The following is a 19816-nucleotide window of genomic DNA, read 5'->3' on the forward strand; positions in this document are numbered from 1 at the left end:
ACCAATATCTTGAGTTCTTTGTATATTTTAGAAATTAGCCCTCTGTCTAATGTGTGGCTAGTGAAGATCTTTTCCTTTCCTTTTCTGTAGGCCACAGTTTTGTCTTCTTGACTGTGTCTTTTGCTTTACAGAAGCTTTTCAGTTTCAGAAGGTCCCATTTATTAATTGTTTTTCTCAATGTTTGTGCTGCTGGGGTTATATTTAGGAGGTAGTCTTCTGTGCCAATATGTTGAGTGTATTTCCCACTTTCTCTTCTATCACCTTCATTGTGGTTGGTTTTATGTTGAGGTCTTTTATCCATTGGGACTTGAGTTATGGGTATGACTATTTTCTATTTTATAGATATGGATCTATATTCATTCTTTTACATGCTGATATCTAGTTATGCCAGTATCGTTTGTTGAATATGCTTTCTTTTTTCCATTTTATACTTTTTGCTTTTTTGTCAAAAATCAGGTGTTTGTAGGTGTGTAGATTGATATCTGGGTCTTCAATTCAGTTCCATTGGTCCTCCTGTCTGTTTTTATGCCAACACCAGGCTGTTTTCAGTACTGTAGCTTTGTAGTAGAGTTTGAAGTCAGAGATAGTGATGACTCCACAAGTTCCTTTATTGTACAGGATTGTTTTGGCTATCCTGGGTTTTTGTTTTTCCTTATGAAGTTGAATATTGTTCTTTCAGGGTATATGAAGAATTTTACTGTGATTTTGATGGGCATTGCATTGAATTGGTAGATTGCGTTTGGCAAGATTGCCATTTTTACTATGTTAATTCTGCCTACCCTAGAGCATGGGAGATCTTTTCACTTTCTGGTGTCTTTTTTCACTTTATTTCTTCAAAGATTTAAAGTTCTTGTCATACAGTTCTTCCATTTGTTTGGTTAGAGTTACTCCAAGATATTTTATGTTATTCACGTTGATAAATATCTTAAATGTTACCAAAGACCCTTCATCCAGCAACTGATGGACACAGAGACAGAGACCCACAGTAGCACACTGGACTGAGCTCCTAAAGTCCAACTGAAGAGTGGGAAGAGTGAGATTATGAGCAAAGAGATCAAGACCATGATGGGCACACCCACTGAAACAGTTTACCTGAGATAATGAAAGCTCACCATCTCTAGTCGGATAGGGAAGAAACCAGCATAGGACCAAACTACCTCTGAATGTGGGTGACAGTTGTATAACTGGGGCAGACTGTGGGCTCACTGTCAGTAGCACGAGGATTTATCCCTACAGCTTGTACTGGCTTTTGGGGGAACCCATTCTCTTTGAAAGTATACCTTGTTCAACATAGGTATAGTGGGGGGGGGCCCTTTGGACCTTCCCCAAAGCAATGTGCCTTATCTTTTCTAAAGAGTGTATGGGAGATGGTGGGAGAAGGTAAGTGAAGAGAATGGAAGGAGGGGAGGGAGTGGAAACAGATTGATATGTAGAATGAAAAACGATAGTTTATTTGCTTTTTTAAAAAAGAAAAGAAAAATGCTATTACTTTGTTTGCTAACTTAAAATTAATTTTAACAAACGTAAAAGTAAATAAAATAGAATGTAAAATAACAAGAAAAATTTAAGGAGAACACTGTAAAGAATCAATAAAATTTCAGAGATGAATATATGCATTTTGATGTGTATAAAATATGTGTATAAAAATGTCACAGTGAAACCCATTATTACATATAATTAATAGATCCTAATAAAAGAACATTTTTAAAAGAATCAACAAAATTAATAAGCCTTAAGCTAAGATCACCAAGGAAAAGGCAGATAACAAATTATTAAAATCAGTAATAAGAGAGGGAACATCTACTGACCTTATATAAATAAAAGCATAATAGGCAAGTGCCAAATAATGACATTTTGGTCAGTTAGGAAATTGTATGACTTAAAATGTAACAACACCTAGGTCTTTGTAAGAAGACTGCATAGTAGCATCACTATAAGACCACCAGAAATACTTTTCTAGTAGTTATATCTTTGTATACTTTTCTTATTGAAATAATTTCCCAGAAAACTTTATTCATCTCTAGGAATGATAGCAGACTTAGCTCTGGCATCTAGTAAATATCTTCACAACTAAGTACGTGGAAATATTGAGGCCTTATGTAAAAGGAGAGTGCACCTTTACTTTCCCGGCCACCCAGACACACAGAAACTATATTAAGTACAACACTTCTTGATCAATGACTCGGGCATATTTCTAGCTAGCTTTCACATCTTGAATTAACCCATTTCTATTAATCTATGTATCGCCACGAGGCTGTGGCTTACTGGTAAAGGTTCTGGGCATCTGTCTCATTCAGCAGCTACACAGTGTCTCCCTGACTCTGCCTACTCTCTATATATATCTCTGTTTGGCTTTCTCTCCTGGTTTTACTCTGCTAACCATTGGCTGAAGGAGCTTTATTCATTATACAATAAAAGCAACACATATATAAAAGGGCATTCGACATTAACCTTATGTATGTAAGGCAGTAGACAGCATGGTCTCTAGTTCAGACCTTGCATTGATACTGGCTATGTGTCATGAAATAAGTTACTACTCTGTGTTCCTGTTTATCTTTCAGTCAGTTGAGACCACAGTAGATGAATTTTACAAAATGATTAGATAATCTAAGTACATTGTAAATATTATATAAATTGTACTTTATTAATGCACAAAGTTATTAAGTCACAATAATATAGATTTAATGAAAACAATATAATAAAACACAGGTCAGCAGATAGACAGCACAGTACCGCAGCTAGGAAGATGCAGTTTGTGGAGGGCCGGACCACATTCTCCATTGCTTCTAGGAACAAAGGTAGAGATTGACCTCTGTGACCTCAAGGTGTGGCAGTACACGCCTTTAGTCCTGATGCCTGGGCGGCAGAGGCAGATTGACCTCTGCAACCTCAAGGCGTGGTAGTACATGCCTTTGGTCCCGATGCCTGGGAGGCAGAGACAGGCAGACCTCTGTGAGTTCAAGGTGATGTAGCACACGCCTTTAATCCCAGCGCACGTGCTTGGTAACTCTCTACCGCTGCGTCCCTGCCTACTGGGATAATGGGCAGCGGACCAATCCAAGAGTGACACGTCAGAAGCGAGGACTGTTTCCTTTATAAGGGCTGGGTTCCCCTCATTCTGGGTCTCCGCTTTGGAAGCTGATGCTCTCCCTCTCAAGATGCATTAAAGCTTTACTGCAGAAGTATCCTAAGTGCCCCGCGTCGTTCTTGCTGGCGAGCCGGTAGCGCGGGACAGCAGTTAATAAATATAGCTCTTTCTCTGTCGTCTCAATATTAGTCTGCAGACAGTCCAAGAAGCAGGAAGCTTTAAACTGATTTTCTCTCTTTGTTGTTTCTATTACCATTCATAAAAACAGCACCAGGATTCAATTCCTGCTCTAGAGATCTGACAGGTTCTCTGCCCAGAAAGGGTTCCCCACAGAAATAAAAGTCTACTGCATAATACTAAATTTTTAAAGGGTCCAGTCTTTAAAATACCTACTAATTATAAAACATAGAATTTTATTTGAGACATTTTTATTCTCCAGATCAGTATTATTAAATTACCAGAGTTAGTGCCCATGACTAAGGGTTACTTTAGTTTCAACTATCATTACACTAAGTCTTTAAAATGCTTTATATTTCAGTTATGAAAAAAATCAAGGAATCTTTTGGTCAGTTGTCTCAACATTCCATTGATTTCTAAAATCCGTCAACTTTTGACCACTATTTTTGTGTACATTGCTCTGTGTCAGGAACACTTCTAAACCAAACTAATTAATGCAAGCAAGCCTTCCACTTTATAAAGCTGTGCATTCCCTACTGTGAATTCATCACTTATTACTTGTTGATATCTTCTCTAACTACAGTGAAAGTTCCATATGGCAAGAAATTTGTGTCTGATATATGGCTGACACTAAATAACTATAATTGGATAGATGAACAGATGCATGGATGAATGGACAGGTACATGGGTGGATTCCATGTAACTTAACTTCATATTCCTTAAGTATACCTGAATATATAAAAATATTTGGTTATCAATAATAATCTTTAAGGTAAAAATGTAATGAGTATATTAATAACTAAGTATGTCCTAAACGTATTACATTTACTATAAGTAAAATGTAATAAGTATATTACATTTATTATAGTAGAATATAATATTTACTAATAACATAATAAAATATACTAGAATATATTTACTAAAAATAAAATAAAATTTACTAGACTATATGTACTAAGTATATTGCATTTACTAGAAGTAAAACATGGTAAGTATGTAATAAGTATATTACCACATTTCGTAAAGTATAAAAATAAAGCATCTATACATATTACATGATAATACTTGAAATTAGAGTAACTCTTAGTCACCTTTAAAATAAAATTAACTATAAAATCCACATTACTTAGCATCCCAGCTAATTAAGTTCTCACAGGTATGTCATAACTAAGAGCTATAAAGAATTAAAAACGTTAAAAAGAGCATCTCACTGATGTTTTGATTTGCTTTTCACTGATAATTATGTTGAACATATTTTCATATCCCTTTTAATTTGAGAAACATCTGGGTCTTTTGTTTAGTTCTTCACACACTTTAGACACCTTTTATTGTATGTATGGGTCTGAGTGTTTTCTCCATTATTAGGTTACCTACTCACTGCATTGATGTTTTTCTTTCTTAAGTAGAAGCTTTCTCTAGTTTGAAGCGATCGTGTGCGTGTGTGTGTGTGTGTGTGTGTGTGTGTGTGTGTGTGTTTCATATATATGTGCCTATATATTCTTAGGGGAGTGATTTGTTGTTGCTGCTGCTATTTAAGACAGCATTTCACTTTATAATGCAAGCTGACCTTGAACTTAATATGTAGCTCAGACTAGTTTCAAACTCACAGCAATCCCTCTGCCTCAAATGCCAAGATTACAGGCTTAAGCCACCATGCAAAGGACTAAAGATACTTTTTAAGAGATTTTCCTTCTTTCCATTGAATTTCAGTGGTCCCTTTGTTAAGGATCAGTTGACTCCAAATCAATGGTTTTATTTATGGGGTTCCTATGTTGTTTCTTTGGGTTATGTGTCTTTTATTTTCATGTACCTTACTGTTGTAATTACAATAGTTTTGAAGTATACTTTGAAATCAGAAAATATAAACCATCTAACTCATTCTCTTTACTGCAGAATGCTTTGCTTACATTAACAAAATGAGAGATAAAAATCATATTACTATCTTGATTGGCGTATAAAGATCATTTGGTAAAATTCAAATTTCATGATAAAAAAACTCTCCACAAATTAATTATAGAAAAAAATGCTTCAATGCAGCAAAGGCATGCTATGCTGATTCACAGTTAAAACAATAATCAACAGTGAAATATAAAACTTTTCCTCTGAGACTGGAAACAAAACCTGAATACTTCAATGTAATACCAGAAATTTTAGGCAGGGCAATTAGGCAGAAAGAAGTCAAAAGATTCTTTTGTCAAAAGTGAAAACAGGAAAAAGTAGAACTGTCCCCATTTGCAGAAGTGATTTTTTTTATACATAGGAAACCTTAAAACTTACACACACACACACACACACACACACACACACACACACACCAAGAACATGATTTCACATATTACTAAAAACAAAATATCTAAAGAATAAATTTAACCAAAGATAGGAAATATACAGTGAAATGTATAAAATATTGATGAAAGATCAAAAGCACAAAACAAATGCCCATATTCATTAATTGGAAGAATTTCTATTGTGAAAATAATTAGAAGCCTGCAGGTTTTGTGCAAGTACTATTACATTTTTCATAGAAGTAGAAATTTTTAAAATCTTAAAAGCCAAAGAGAACATCAAGTAAATGTTAACATCCATACACATAAACTGAGTTCAAAACTGCAGAGCAGAGAAAGGTTTTAATCACAGAATGCATTGCTTAGAGAATGAATGAGACCGAGACTTCAAACAGGCCAGTTTTTTTTCATTTCCCACTTCACATCTCCCATACCCTGATAGTCCCTCTCTCCGGAGTTCCATCCCCTCTGCCTGAATGGTCTCTGTTGACTTTCTTAGTTTCTTCAGTTACTCCATGTTATATACGCACATGTGAATATTTGGAATTAGAAACCAATGACTAGACAGAACATGTGGCATTTGTCTTTCTGGGTCTGGGTAACCTCACTCAATGTAAATGTTTTCTATTTCCTGGTTCCATCCACTCACCTGTGAATTTACTGGTTCCATTTTCCTTTATACCCAGACAGTATTCCATTGCATAGATGAACCACATTTTATTACCCACTCATCAGCTGAAGGACCTGCAGGTTGCTTCCATTTTCTAGCTGCTGTGATTAGACAGACAGCCACTTGGCTGAACAGGTCTCTACGGAGGAGGATGGCGAGTCCTTTGGGCATATGCCAAGGAGTTACAAAGTCAGGTCATGTGGCAAACTTATTTTTAAATGTTTGCGAATTCTCCATACTGATTTCCAGAGAGGCTGCACTTGCACAATGGTGAACAACTGTTCCCCTTCCCCTACATCTTTAACATTTGTTGACAGTTGTTTTGTTGCTCTTAACCATTTTCACTGGATAAAATAAATCTCAAAGTTGTTTTAATTTGCATTCCTGTATTTGCTAAGGTTATGGAACATTTTTTAAATATTACTTAGACATTTTGTTTCTTCTTCAGTGAACTATGCTGGGTTGGGTGAATTTAAATGGAAAGGAAGGCATAAGACAACACAGAAAGAGAAGGAAAACGAAGAGAAAAACACTGTGGATGTTTAGAAAATCTATAGGGAATTCATATTATCTTATATCTACCAAAAATTAAAATAACATATAATTATATTTACATACATGTACATATAGTTTAATGATCCTCCCGCAAGTCAATGACTATATAAGAAAAATCCCAGCAACAAGCATGAAAATCTCTTTGAGTTGTTGGTCAGAGGAGTCCAAGAGACTATGAGAATAATACAGACTATTATTGCTGCCCTTGGTTAACTCCTACAAATTGAAGGTAAGTCCCTATTGTTGAAGACACCATGACCTTAAGACACAGAGCTTCAAAGAATTGAACTGGGTCTTACTCAAAAGCCTTTTTCCTGAGAACTAGCTTCAATGGTACTGGAAGGTAACGCAAGCTGCCAAGTGAAAAGCAATCAGTAGTTTTATCAATGGCGATATCTATGAACCACAACAATGACTATCACGGCAATATATTTCTAAAAGTACAAGAGTGGCACTTACATCTTGGTGGTAAACAACAGCTCTCTAATTAAAGTTAGGGTCACTCTACAGGAAGGTAATCATGCCTGATCCTAAAAATATACCCAACTGCTCACAGCTAGTGAGGTCCTAGATTTTAGAGGAGAATCTACTACTGCCACTTTCCTAAAATGTATGACTCCTAACTGCATTCAAAAAACTTATCCTTATATCCACAGATAAGTATAGATCTCAACCTGCATCAAAGAAGCTTTTTTTTTTTCAACTGAAGGAGACAGTTATAGATAGTAACTGATCAAAATACAGGGAACAACTGACTGTGGGGTGCCCAGCCTTAACTGATAAATCTATAACACAACTCCCACTCAGAGAAAGGCAAAAAAAATTTAAGATACAGAAGACCATGAAGTCTGCGGCAAAATAATGTCTTCTATATATAACAAGGAGGCTGCATTCTTGAACTCTCAACAATATTCTTCCTTTTTAAAAAAAGCATGAATAATGAAAATATCAACTGACATGCCAACATAGATATGTAAAAGAAGAACCATAATTAAAGGAGAATTAATCTTCTCCCAGGGATGAGTTCCCTAATTATTTATAAAATATCATGTGGTCAGTGCTTAAAACATACACATATGAGCAATACTAAATGGACTCCGCAGGTTGTGTGTGTGTGTGTGTGTGTGTGTGTCTAACAACAATAATTAAAGAAAAAAGACTGTGAATTTGAGATGAAATGTAGGTTGAAGATATGGGGGTGTTGGAGAGGAGGGGGAGAAGGGGAAAGTATGTACAGTACATAGATATAAAATTTTAAAAATAAACTTAATTTAATTACAAAAACAGACAACAGATATGCAAGGATTGATGGGGTCTTTAAAGGAAGAATGCAATAGGCCTCTTAAAAGAGATATAAAAATTCCAAATCACTGTTCAAGAACTTTTGAACTTTCTCATGTTACTACCTTTTCTTTTCCTACGACATTGTCTCAACTTCCTTCACCATAGATTATATGCTCCTGTACCTGTCAATCCCCTACCTGCACCTCAACATAATTTTGGTGTTTAACTCTAGCTCCTTCCTAAATGCACAAGTTTATCTTCTCCTCGCTTATTTACAGAACTTTTTTACCATGCTTCTTCCAGAACCATCTGATTAGGTACAATAGACATAGTGTCTAATAGTCACAGTACTTTAAGGGCATAAAAATATTTAATTATAATTTCTAACTTTAAAATTATACAACAAAAATGTAATAACAGCAAACAAAATAATGAACTGTATTCATCTTTATATCAATGCATTTATACAATGTATTTTTGAATATTTTGTAGATAAAAATCCATAAATGTCAAGTTCCTAGGGTAACAAATGTTAAAATGAGCCCTGAATTCTTCTGCATCTGCCCAGGTGTAGATTCCTCCCCAATTCAAAGCAAGTCTGCTCTGGCCTCACATAAAACCAGAGGTCACTCTGTGAATATTCATTTCAAATCTTAACTTATAATGGTGGATTTCTAACTTTATAAATATATCAGAATTATTAAGTTGACATTTAAGTGGATTTTATATATACTTCAATAAAATTAAACTTTAAAAAGTAAATAAATATTACAAAACACAATATAGCTTACAGAAAAAAATGATAAATTTCAGATGAGTATACTTGTTTGTGATTCTGAAAGTTTACTGACAAAACTGTGCCCAACAAGTTAAACTTTTATAAATCCTAACAGTTTATGTACATGCAATATGAGAAATATTCAAATATAGGGAAAGACTGTGACATTAAAAGTGACTAAATGCTCTATCTGTGAAAATAACCGCGGAACTAAAACACTAACTCACTATAGAATAATTAAGGCAGCCTGGATACAATTACGTACAGGAAGGATATTAAACTTACAAAAGATATTTCTGAAAGCCACAACAGAAGAGTCAGAACAGCAGAGTAATTGGAACCACATCCACACCCACTTCCTTGCTCTTTACCAATATCATCTAAGGACACAGTATTTAGATGCTGACATTAGACAATCTTGAGTGAACAACTCTAAATCATATTAAGACTAAAAGAAAATCAAAAGAATTTTATGACAAGGGTTAAAAGTTTATGGCTTTGAAAGTACAAAATATTTGGTGCCCACTACAAACCACATCCCGGGCACCATTATGTCTCCACAGTGAACTTGCTTAAATGGTTTTGTTGTGGTTGAGGCAATCATCTCTGAGTTAATAATTAGCTACTATTCAAATCAAGCCTAATTTGTCTATTGTACAGTAGATCACTTTTACGAAAGTTCAAAATCACATTTCTAGTGACTGACATTCAATGTCATTCATCATCCTATATAATGCAATCAAATCAAGCTTTGGCCACTGTATGAAAAAAAAATATTTTCCAGGCAGCTGAAACTAAGAACAAGTACTACACGCTAAAGTGGGTGAACAGATATTTATATAAAATAAACAAAAGGAGAAGTTTTCTATCATGTTACTTTGAAAAGTGCCTAAAATAGCATTTCTCATATACATAAAGCAGATTTTAATCATTTTGTGCTTTTGTTTTAGAATCTAGACTCTATATGTGCTTTTAAAATTGAAAGAAAAAGTAAAACTAATCAATATTTCTCTATTGTAAAAAGTTATAGATATAATAATAGTTTGCTAGCGTGTAACTTTTAAACCCCAGCACATATCTAACCCTCTGAAATATATTACACTAACAAAATAAACCTAATGATAGCCATCAATAGAATACGTTCCAATTTATAATGCTTTTTTCATATCCTTTTATTGCATTTCATCTTCAAGCACTCATGTATGCCAGTACAGTAAATATTTATGGATTATCTACTCAACATCCATAGTCCCCTTAGTCAAAATAATTACGTATAATTCTTTGTGGAAGCATCTCTTACCCAGTCCCATATGGGGTGAATACAGTTAACAGCTAGTGCAAGCATGGCTGAACCCATTCATCAAGTTCTGAGTTTTGGGCCTCAATCCATTTTACAACAGTCAGTCAACACTAAACTTTCCTAATATAAGCAAATAAGGTCTTCAATGGAAAAAAAAACAGACAAGTCAAATAATAAATGCATGTAATTAGAGTCATCTGACGTTTGACAAAAATTCCTAAGATATACAGTGAAGAATAACAGTATCATTAACAAATGATGCTGGGAAAATTAGATGTTCATGTGTAAAATTATTAAACTATACTCACATCTAACACACTGCACAAAAAATCAACTTCAAATGGATCAAAGATCTCAAAGTGAAACGAGAAATGCTGAAAATACTAGAAGAAAATATGACAGCACCTTACAAGACACTGGTGCAGGAAAGAACATTCTGAATGGGACTCCTTTCATTCGGGACTTAAGGTCAACAATTCACAAAAGAAAATCTCAAAAACTAAACTTCTTTGGGGCAAGGGAGACAATCAGACAACTAAAGAGGAAGCTCACAGAGTGAGAGAGAATCTTTGGCAGTTACAAATCTGATAAAGGATTGATATCTACACTATGCAAAAAATGTCAAAATACAAAGAATGAGGAAATAAATGGCTCAATTAAAATGGGATATGGATATGAACTGAGAATTCTCAGAAGAAATAGAAATGTGTTCAACAGCCATAGCAATCCGGAAAATGCAATTTAAAACCACTTTGAGGCATAACATCCTACTCTGAACATCCTATGTTCAGCTGTGCTCATTGTTCTATCCAAAACAGCTATGAAATGAACAAAAACTAAATAACCTTCATCTGGTAAATGAAAAATAAAAACATGGCTTATACACACAATGGAATATTATTCAGATGTAAGGAAAATGAAACTTGAAAGTAAATGGATGGAACTAAAAATTATATATAGATATAGATAATTTAAATGAAGTTATGGCACTTGAGTTAAATGCCTCCAAGAGACATAGACTAACAAAACTTCAGCACCAGACACTTCAGCACTTTTGTTCGTCAGGGGAGTACAAGAGACTCACAAAACAACGTAAGTTATTGCGTTTCCCTTGCTTACCTCCCAGAAATTGAAGGCAGTTCTCTTGCTGAAGACACTTTGCACTTTGGACTGGGATCATTTAGACTGGATCTGACCCAAAAGTCTCATACCCAAAGAATTAGTTTTCAAAGTACTGGAAGGCAATATTCAAGCTGCTATGTGAGAAAAGCAATCAATAGTTGTATACAGCATTGATTATTATGAATCACAACAATAACCAGGATGGCAAGATATCCCTAAAAGTGCAACAGTTGCTCATATATCTTGATGATAAACAACAGTTCTCTATTAAGACCTAAAGCACACTAAACAAGAGGCAAACCATATCTGATAATAGAAACCTAGCCAACTCCGCATGATTAATAAGGTCATGGACTGCAGGAAAGACTAGAAACTACTACTGTCACTTTCCTAAGCCAGTTGTCTCAGCTAACTTTATATCACTGTGATAAAACACCGTGACCAAAAGCTACCGGTGAAGGAGTTTATTTCAGCTTACAAGTCTCAAGTTATACTTCTCAGGGAAGTAAGGAAAGGAATCCAAGGTACGAACTGTGAGGCAGAAGCTGAATCAAAAGCCACAGAGAAATGTTGCCTACTGGCTTGTTCCTCACAGCTTGCTCAGATGCCTTTTTTTTTTTTCACACAACTCAGGAGCACCTGCCCTGGTATGGCATGGACTTTGAATGCAATGTGACTTCTACGTCAATCAATAATCAAAAAAAAATGCCCAACAGGTCAATCTGTGTGTGGAAGGAGATTTTCAATTAGGGCCCCTCTTCCCAATGACTATAGCTTATATTGAGTTGACAAAACACTGGCCAGCACACCAGTATAATTCCTAACTATATTTCATTTTAAATATTTGTCTTTATGCCCACAAATAAGTGTGGATTTTATCCTGCATCAAAGAAGCTTCCTTTCTCAGCAGGAGATCATTACAGAAAGTCACAACTGGTCAAACTACAAGGAACAACTGGCCATGGGGTGTCCAACTCAACTGATACATTTGCAACACTACTCTTACACCTGGCATTGAAACCCTTTCTTTGAGTTATTGGTCAAGGAGTATCCAAGACACTCCCAAACAATTTAGCCTATTGTCATTGCTCTCAGTTGCTTCCCAAAACTTAGAGGTGAGACCCTAAGGTTAAAGACACCATACATTTCAGATGGGGGACTTAGGGTGTCAAGACGGTACTGACTTGGAAGCCTCTTCCCTGAGAACTAGATTCCATAGTATTAGAAGGTACTACCAAAGCTGTCAAAGGAGATGTGCTGTTTAGTTTTTGTTTGTTTGTCAACATGACATAAACTAAGGTAATCTAAGAAGAAAGAACATCAATTGAGAAAATGCCTCCATAAGATTGGTTGATAGGCCACTCTGTGAGGCATTTTCTTGATTATTGATCAATGTGAGAGGCCCAGTGTAGAATGTACTACCATGGGCAGGTAGTTTTGGGTTGTTATAAGAAAGCAGGTTGAGCAAGTCATTCAGAGCAAGCCAGTAAGTAGCATTCCTCCATGGTCTGTTTCATTCCTGTTCCAGATTCCTGGCCTCCTTGAGTTCTGCTTTAAATCCCTGAATGATGGACTGTTATCAAGACATAGAAGCCATTTTTTGTCATGACTAGAACAAGAAAAAAGACATCCAATAATCCCAACCAGTTGTGAAACCTATGAACCACAATGACCAGCCTGACTACATATCCCTAACGGTGCAACACTGGCACTTATATTTTCAGGGTGACCAGCAGCTATCTAATTCAACTTAAAGCCTGCTTAACATGAAGGAATTCATGAATGGTACTGTAAACCTGGCAATTTCCCATGACTGAAGATATCATATAACCTAGAGAAAAACCTATTGCTACTATTTTTCTAAACCAAATGATTTCTAACTCTATTCTAAATATTTCCCTTTATACATACAAATAAGTGTAGCTCTCAGTCCTCATCAAAGAAGATTATTTTATCAGCACTTTAAGGAGTTACAAAAACTTGCAACTGGTCAAAATGTGGAGAATAAGTGACCGTAGGGTGCCCATCCCCAATTGGTATTCTCTAGAATGCCATTCCTACACCTGGGGTTTAGGAAAAATTATGGATGAAGAGGAAGAGCTTAAGAGCCTGAGGACCAGAACACCTGCAGCTAGATAGAGTCTTCAAGACATAAGAGAAATGCTACGATCATAAAACATCAACCATATGGTGACTTGGATAAATTTCATCACCAGTCTACATGCAAACATGGATGGGGGAAAGTTCACAAAGTTCCCTCTTCATGCAGAGCTACAGACAATCAATGACTGCTAAGAGACAGATAATTCACTGTCTTCAGGGACAAACCCCCTGACCAATTATCCAATACCAATAGTCATTGCTCAACACAGGCACAAAGAAATATACCACGATTCAAACTTAGTAGGTGTCTTAGTTAGGGTATCTATTGATGAAGAGATACCATGACCACAGCAAATTTTATAAAGGAAAACATTTAACTGAAGCTGGCTTACAGTTTCAAAGGTTTAGTCCATTATAGCCATGGCAAGAAGCATGGCAGCATTCAGGCAGACATGGCGCTGAAGAGTAGCTAAGCATTCTACATTTTGATCCACAGGCAACAGAAAGAGACTAAGTGCCATGCTGGGCATAGTTTGAGCATATAAGACCTCAAAGTCTGCCCCCACAGTGACACACTTCCTCCAACATGGCCATACCTTCTAATAGCGCCATTCCCTATGGGCTAAGTATTCAAACACATGAGTCTATAGAGACCATTCCTATTCAAATTACCACAGTAAGGTGTGTGTGTATGTGTGTGTGTGTGTGTGTGTGTGTGTCTGTGTGTCTGTGTGTGTGTGTGTGTGTGTCTGTGTGTGTAAAGCAACCTTGATTGTAGAAGAAGAGATCGTGAATCAAGAGGAAGTTGGGGGCATTAGAAGAACTTGGAAGAAAGAAGGAGGAGTAGAAATGATGTAAATACTGACCTTAGGTATGAAATTCTCAAACATATTAGAAACTTTACATTGAAAAATCCAGAAAGATAAAATGCTGTATATTCTCTCTTAGCTGTGGTTCCTATATCCAAATCTTCAGATGTAAGCATAGAACATATAATAACTGTAGATACCAAGAAAATATAAATGGACATTGGTAGGGAGGATATTTTGAGGAGAATAGCAGGATGTCAGTGATATGAAGACAGAAACAGAAAAACTGATAGGGGCTCCCACTGGAGAGGGAGGTGAGAGGTCAACACAGGAGGAAAAGGAGAGAAGGGGGACAGATAACATTAAGACTGTTAGATAAAGACTCAAGGAATCACATTATTTCATACTTACCTAAAATTATGTATAAAGTTTTCAAGTGTAGGAGTACAAGTATGTATAAACCACACATACACACACATATATATCATTATCCTTATTATATTATATATACATAAATGAAGTTATGCCGTTTGAGTTGACAAAGCACCCCACAAGAACCATACACTAACAAAAACCCTACTACTCCAGCCACAAAAAAAAACTTCCTTTCAAGTGTTTGACCAGGGTGGTCCATTTGTCTCTGAAGACAACATAGGCTACTGTTGTTGTCCTCGGTTGCCTCTCAGAGCTTGAAGATAACAACCTATTGCAGAAGAAGCTACTCACTTAAGGCACAGGACTCAGATGATTAAAGCTGTACCTAACCTGAAAGTATCCTTTCTGCAAAGAAATGTCCACAGTGCCAGAAAGTACAGTGCAAGCTGCCAAAGGAGCAAAGCAATTAATAGTTTTTCCCAGCTGTTAAGCCTATGAACCACAACAGTGACCACCACAGAAAAGATCACCATAAATGTGCATGTGGTAATTTGAATAAAGAGTCCACCATAATTCTTGGGTATTTGAATGCTAGGCCCTCATTGGTGGCTCTTTGGGGAGGAGGCATTGGTGGAGGAAGAATGTCACTAGGCACACACTTTGAGGTTTCAAGACTCATGTCTTCTTGAGTTAGCCCTTTCTGTTTCCTGTATGTGGTTCGAGGATATGAATTTTTAGTTGTTAGACCTTCTGTCTATCACTAGCTACTTCCACTCCTCCATCATACATTCTAAACCTCTGGCACTGTAATTCTATAATAAACTCCTCCTTCTATAAGTTGCCTTGTTCATAGAGTTTTGTCACCACAATAGAAAGGTAAGTAAGACAATACAATAAATGACACTTAGATTTTGGTGAAAACCAACAGTTGTCCAAATGAATTTAAGGCTCGCTCAGTCATGCCTGCCCCCAGAAACCTACTCCGATTTCCTGGGGTTTAGTGCAGTCTTAGAAAAGGATCTACTACCACCAAACTTCTAGACCGACGTAATCCCTAACTACTTTCTAAACTTTAACTTTAAACCCCTTATATCTTTAAGTAAGTGTGCCCACCATGCCTCACCAAAGAAACATCTCTTTACAGGGAAAGCATCAGGATCAGGAGTCAGGCAGGTCACATTTCCTTAGCAATCATAAAACAAATAAAAAGAAGTGGGGCCTAGCTATAAAACCTCAAGGTCTGCCATTAGGGACCCACCTCCAGTGGTAAGATTCTATCTCCTAAAGGCTCCATAACTATCCCAAACAAAGCCACCACTCAGGAACCAAGCATTCAAATGCAAAAATCTAAGAGGGACATTCAAACCACATTTGGACTCTGAGTTCTTTCTGTGCCAATGGCTAGCTCAACAGTACAAAATGCATTAAATCAACTTCAAAATCTCCCATAGACAATAATAGTCACAACACTTTAAAAATCCAAATACTCGTTTGAAAGACAATCTCCTAACTATGGTTGAGCTACATACCTAAACAAGTTACATATTTCCAATATATAATGACACCAAATAGACATTCCCACTCTAAAAGGGAGGAGTGGAAACATATCAAGGAAAAAGACTGGACCAAAAGACCAAAACCCTTCAGGGCAAACAGTTCATCCTGAAGCACCAAATCAGGCATCATGGTCTCGTGATGGAGTCTTCTGTTCTCCAGAGGGTTTGACTGGCCTGGTTATGTATAACACCCAAAATCTCTCTCTCTTGCACAGGCTACATTCCACATATGGCTCTTCCTTGACAGATGTCCCATGGTCCTGGCATCTCGAACATTCTGGGGTTTCCACTCCAACTGGGATTGATAAAATCTCAGCTTCATGCAAGCTCTTTACAGAAGCTCTAACACGGCCACACATTGCCTGGCCTCAGCAGCTCCCTGTAACTTTGGAGTAAGGGTTCATGATCACTCAGTCTTGCATCGTTCATGCTAACAATATCAGTGCGATTTAGACTACTTTGCCAAGCTCTACCTGAGCCCAAGATGTAACCTGGCTGTTCTGAACCACAGCTGTAATTTCCTGGATGATGAATGTGCAATATCACTTTTCTTAGGCAATTGTTTCCAAGAAAAGAAAAACTCTGTGGTGTTCTTAGTCAAGCTGCTTTCTCCGTTTAAATAAATTTGCATTTTTACAAATTAGGGCCTTTGATGGTTGGAGTCTTGCCTTCAGGGCACTTTTGCTATTGAAGACAGTGAGGCTACTCTTTAACAATTATAAATGTTTTGTCCTCTAAATGTTCTGCTCCTTGTCCACCCTTTTAAACTTGTTAACATTCCTTGCTAAACTGCAGGTATTTCATTCTTGGCTCTCACTGTCAATCTGATTAAGAACAGTGAGAATTAGCCACATTACAGACTGAAGGCTATGCTACCTTGAAATTTCTCCTACCAATGAAATTAGTCTATTGCTTTTTAATTCAGCCTCATGCAAGCTCTCACCCCATGGGCAAAATACAGCCACATTTCTTTGCCCAAATGTAATTATAGCAAGTCCAGTTCCAGACAGAATCTGTGTTTTCCTCTGAAACCTCACTAGCCTAGGCCTCCACTGTCTGCATTCCACTTTTCATCTGGTCTTCTGAATTCCCCACCAGAATGTCCCATTAAGCTCTCCTCACAGTAGTCTGAGGATTTCCTAGCCCTAAGTTTCAAATTCTTCCACACTTCTTGTGGTAGCTTCAGTGTATTTCATCTCCATAATCTCATAGGGAATGGCTCTGCTAGGTAATGTGGCTTTGTTGGACTGGGTATGGCTTTGTTGAAGAAAGTGTGTCATTGTCAGGGTGGACTTTGAGATTTCCTATGCTCAGGATACCTTCCAGTGTTTCAGTGGACTTGTGGTTGCCTGAAAGATGTAGGACTCTCAGCTTCTTCTCCAACACCATGTTTGCCTACAAGCTCTCATGCTCCCCCACAATGATGATAATGGACTGAACCTCTGAACTGTAAGAGAGCCACCCCAATTAAATGTTTTGTTTACAAGAGTAGCTGTGGTCATGGCGTCTTCACAGCAATAGAAACCCAAACTAAGACACTCGTTCTGTAAGCCAGTTCTAAAGCTAAAACTTACAAAATTAGATTTATAAAAACAAAAGCCCCACTTCTCAGTACCAGTTTTATGTGTTGATTACTTTTCTTATTACCATAGCCAAATATGACACTATTTAAGGGAAGAAGTATGTTTATTCTGGCTCACAGTTTCAGGGGATCACTCTACAATGGCAAAGGAGGAGTGACAGCAGGAAGAGAAGGCATGGTGGCAGGAGCAGAGTCTAGCAAGTCACACTGTGTTAGCAATAAGGAAGCAGACAGAGAACAGCAAATGGGGACAGGCTATAAAACCTCCAGACCTACCCCCAAAAGGCAAACTTCCTCTGGCAATCGCCCCCTCACCGCCAGAGGCTTCATTACCTTCCCAAAACTACTAAATTTTCAAACATATGAACTTATGGAGGATGTTTCTCTTTCAAAGTATAATACCACTGATACTATTTGACATATATTGAGCTGAACATAGTATATGTTATAAACAGACAAAAAATAATTTTCCTTAGACTATTGAAGCTTATAGTCTCAAGAATCAACATGGATATCATGCCAAAATACACACATACACACACACACACACACACACACACACACACACACACACTAACGACTTTAATAAATATCTGTATGTATATGGTCATAAATTTACTCATTGTGAAGCAGTCTTGCAAGTAAGAATATATTCTATATGGGGAGTCACCAATTCAGTGCTAGAAGATTTTTTTAACCTCTACTATACCGTATTAGTTTCCGAAGTAAATGTATCTATTAATAATTGAATATAAGTAAAGAAGTTAGTACAGACAAAACTATGAATATCAACATTATTTGGGAGGCTTAGTGACAAATGAAAAATAAAAAAAATCTTCTGTTCAGGAATGTTAAGTCTTTCAAGACACAGACAGTAGGACCTACAAAGCCTAGATCCCTGTAAGACTACATATATCACACACCTATGAAACTTTCATGTCTTCAACATTTAGTGAATATATAAGTTGTATTCGGTGACTTAACTTACCTCAGGCTCATCACAGCTATTAGCACAGACAAAGAAAAGACTGTTAGCTCCTTCCTATAACTACTATCTATGGCTTTCTATGGAGAAGCAAGATAACTCAATGGAAGAGAGTTCTTTTGTCCTTCTATAAAACCATTAAAATTCTGACAGTGATTCAACGTTGTTGCTAAGAACTCATACAGACTATTTTACCATCAACCATATTGACTTTTTTATTTCTATACACCTCCTTAATTTTGCCTAAGAGAAAAAATATCCAATGTAGTGTTCCAAGTTTACTATTTTCCCATGTATGCCACTTAAATCTGAAACTCCCAACTGAGATCTCTATGTCTAGAAAGTAATTTTCCCACAGTAAAATGTCTCCTTGCAGAAATTAGGTATTTTCTTTTTCCTATCCCTGAAAAATTATCTATTCAGAATCAACTTCCACATACGGTACAGCATCTGGATCTGATCCAGTAAAGGAGGCAAAATGTCATGCAAAAAGTGAATTAACCCTTCCTCTTCTCCAGTCCTGTGCTTGCTACAGTGTAACTTTAACTGTCTAAGCCAGGGAGGTAAGTCTAGGGGGAGAGTCCTAAGAGTTAAATAGCATGGGTGTACAAAAGGATATCTTTATTTCCATCAACCTCTGACCTAAACAACTATGAAAACAAGCAATGAAACCACACGAGTATTAGCAATATCTATGACTTGATCACTGATAATTTTATACATCCTTTCATATTTTCATTTTTCATTTCATATCATATTATCTATTGCACATTTCTTGAAATATTATTTCTTTTAAACATTACATCAAAATATTAATGGTGTTGCAATCACTATTATATCACCAGAGGCTAAAGCAGAAAAATGTTCAATTCAAAGTCTCCCTAGGCTTATGTTTTGAGTTCAAGGTCTGTCAATTTAGTGAGACCATCTCAAAAATGAAGAATAAAAAGAGGGCTTGGAAAATACCACAGGAGCAGAGCACTTACCTAGAATAGTTCAATTTCCATAAATTTTAATATGTTAGTAAAAGCCAAATATTATGATCACCCAAAAATGATTCTTATATTGAGATAAATGTATTTCCATATAACTTAGTTCTTTTGGAATCCAATTACCTCATCTTATGAACTTTAAAATATGATCCCAA

At 36.5% G+C, this 19816-nt stretch overlaps 1 protein-coding gene across 6 annotated transcripts in view; it reads right to left on the bottom strand.

Moving 5' to 3' along the window:
• Sugct (succinyl-CoA:glutarate-CoA transferase) overlaps positions 1-19816 on the bottom strand; it is a 736642-nt gene that overhangs the window by 596232 nt on the left and 120594 nt on the right. The gene's annotated exons all lie outside the window — the stretch shown is intronic.

Source organism: Myodes glareolus, chromosome 14 (assembly GCF_982192425.1).
Source record: "Myodes glareolus chromosome 14, mMyoGla1.1, whole genome shotgun sequence".
In the NCBI taxonomy this organism is placed as follows: domain Eukaryota; kingdom Metazoa; phylum Chordata; class Mammalia; order Rodentia; family Cricetidae; genus Myodes; species Myodes glareolus.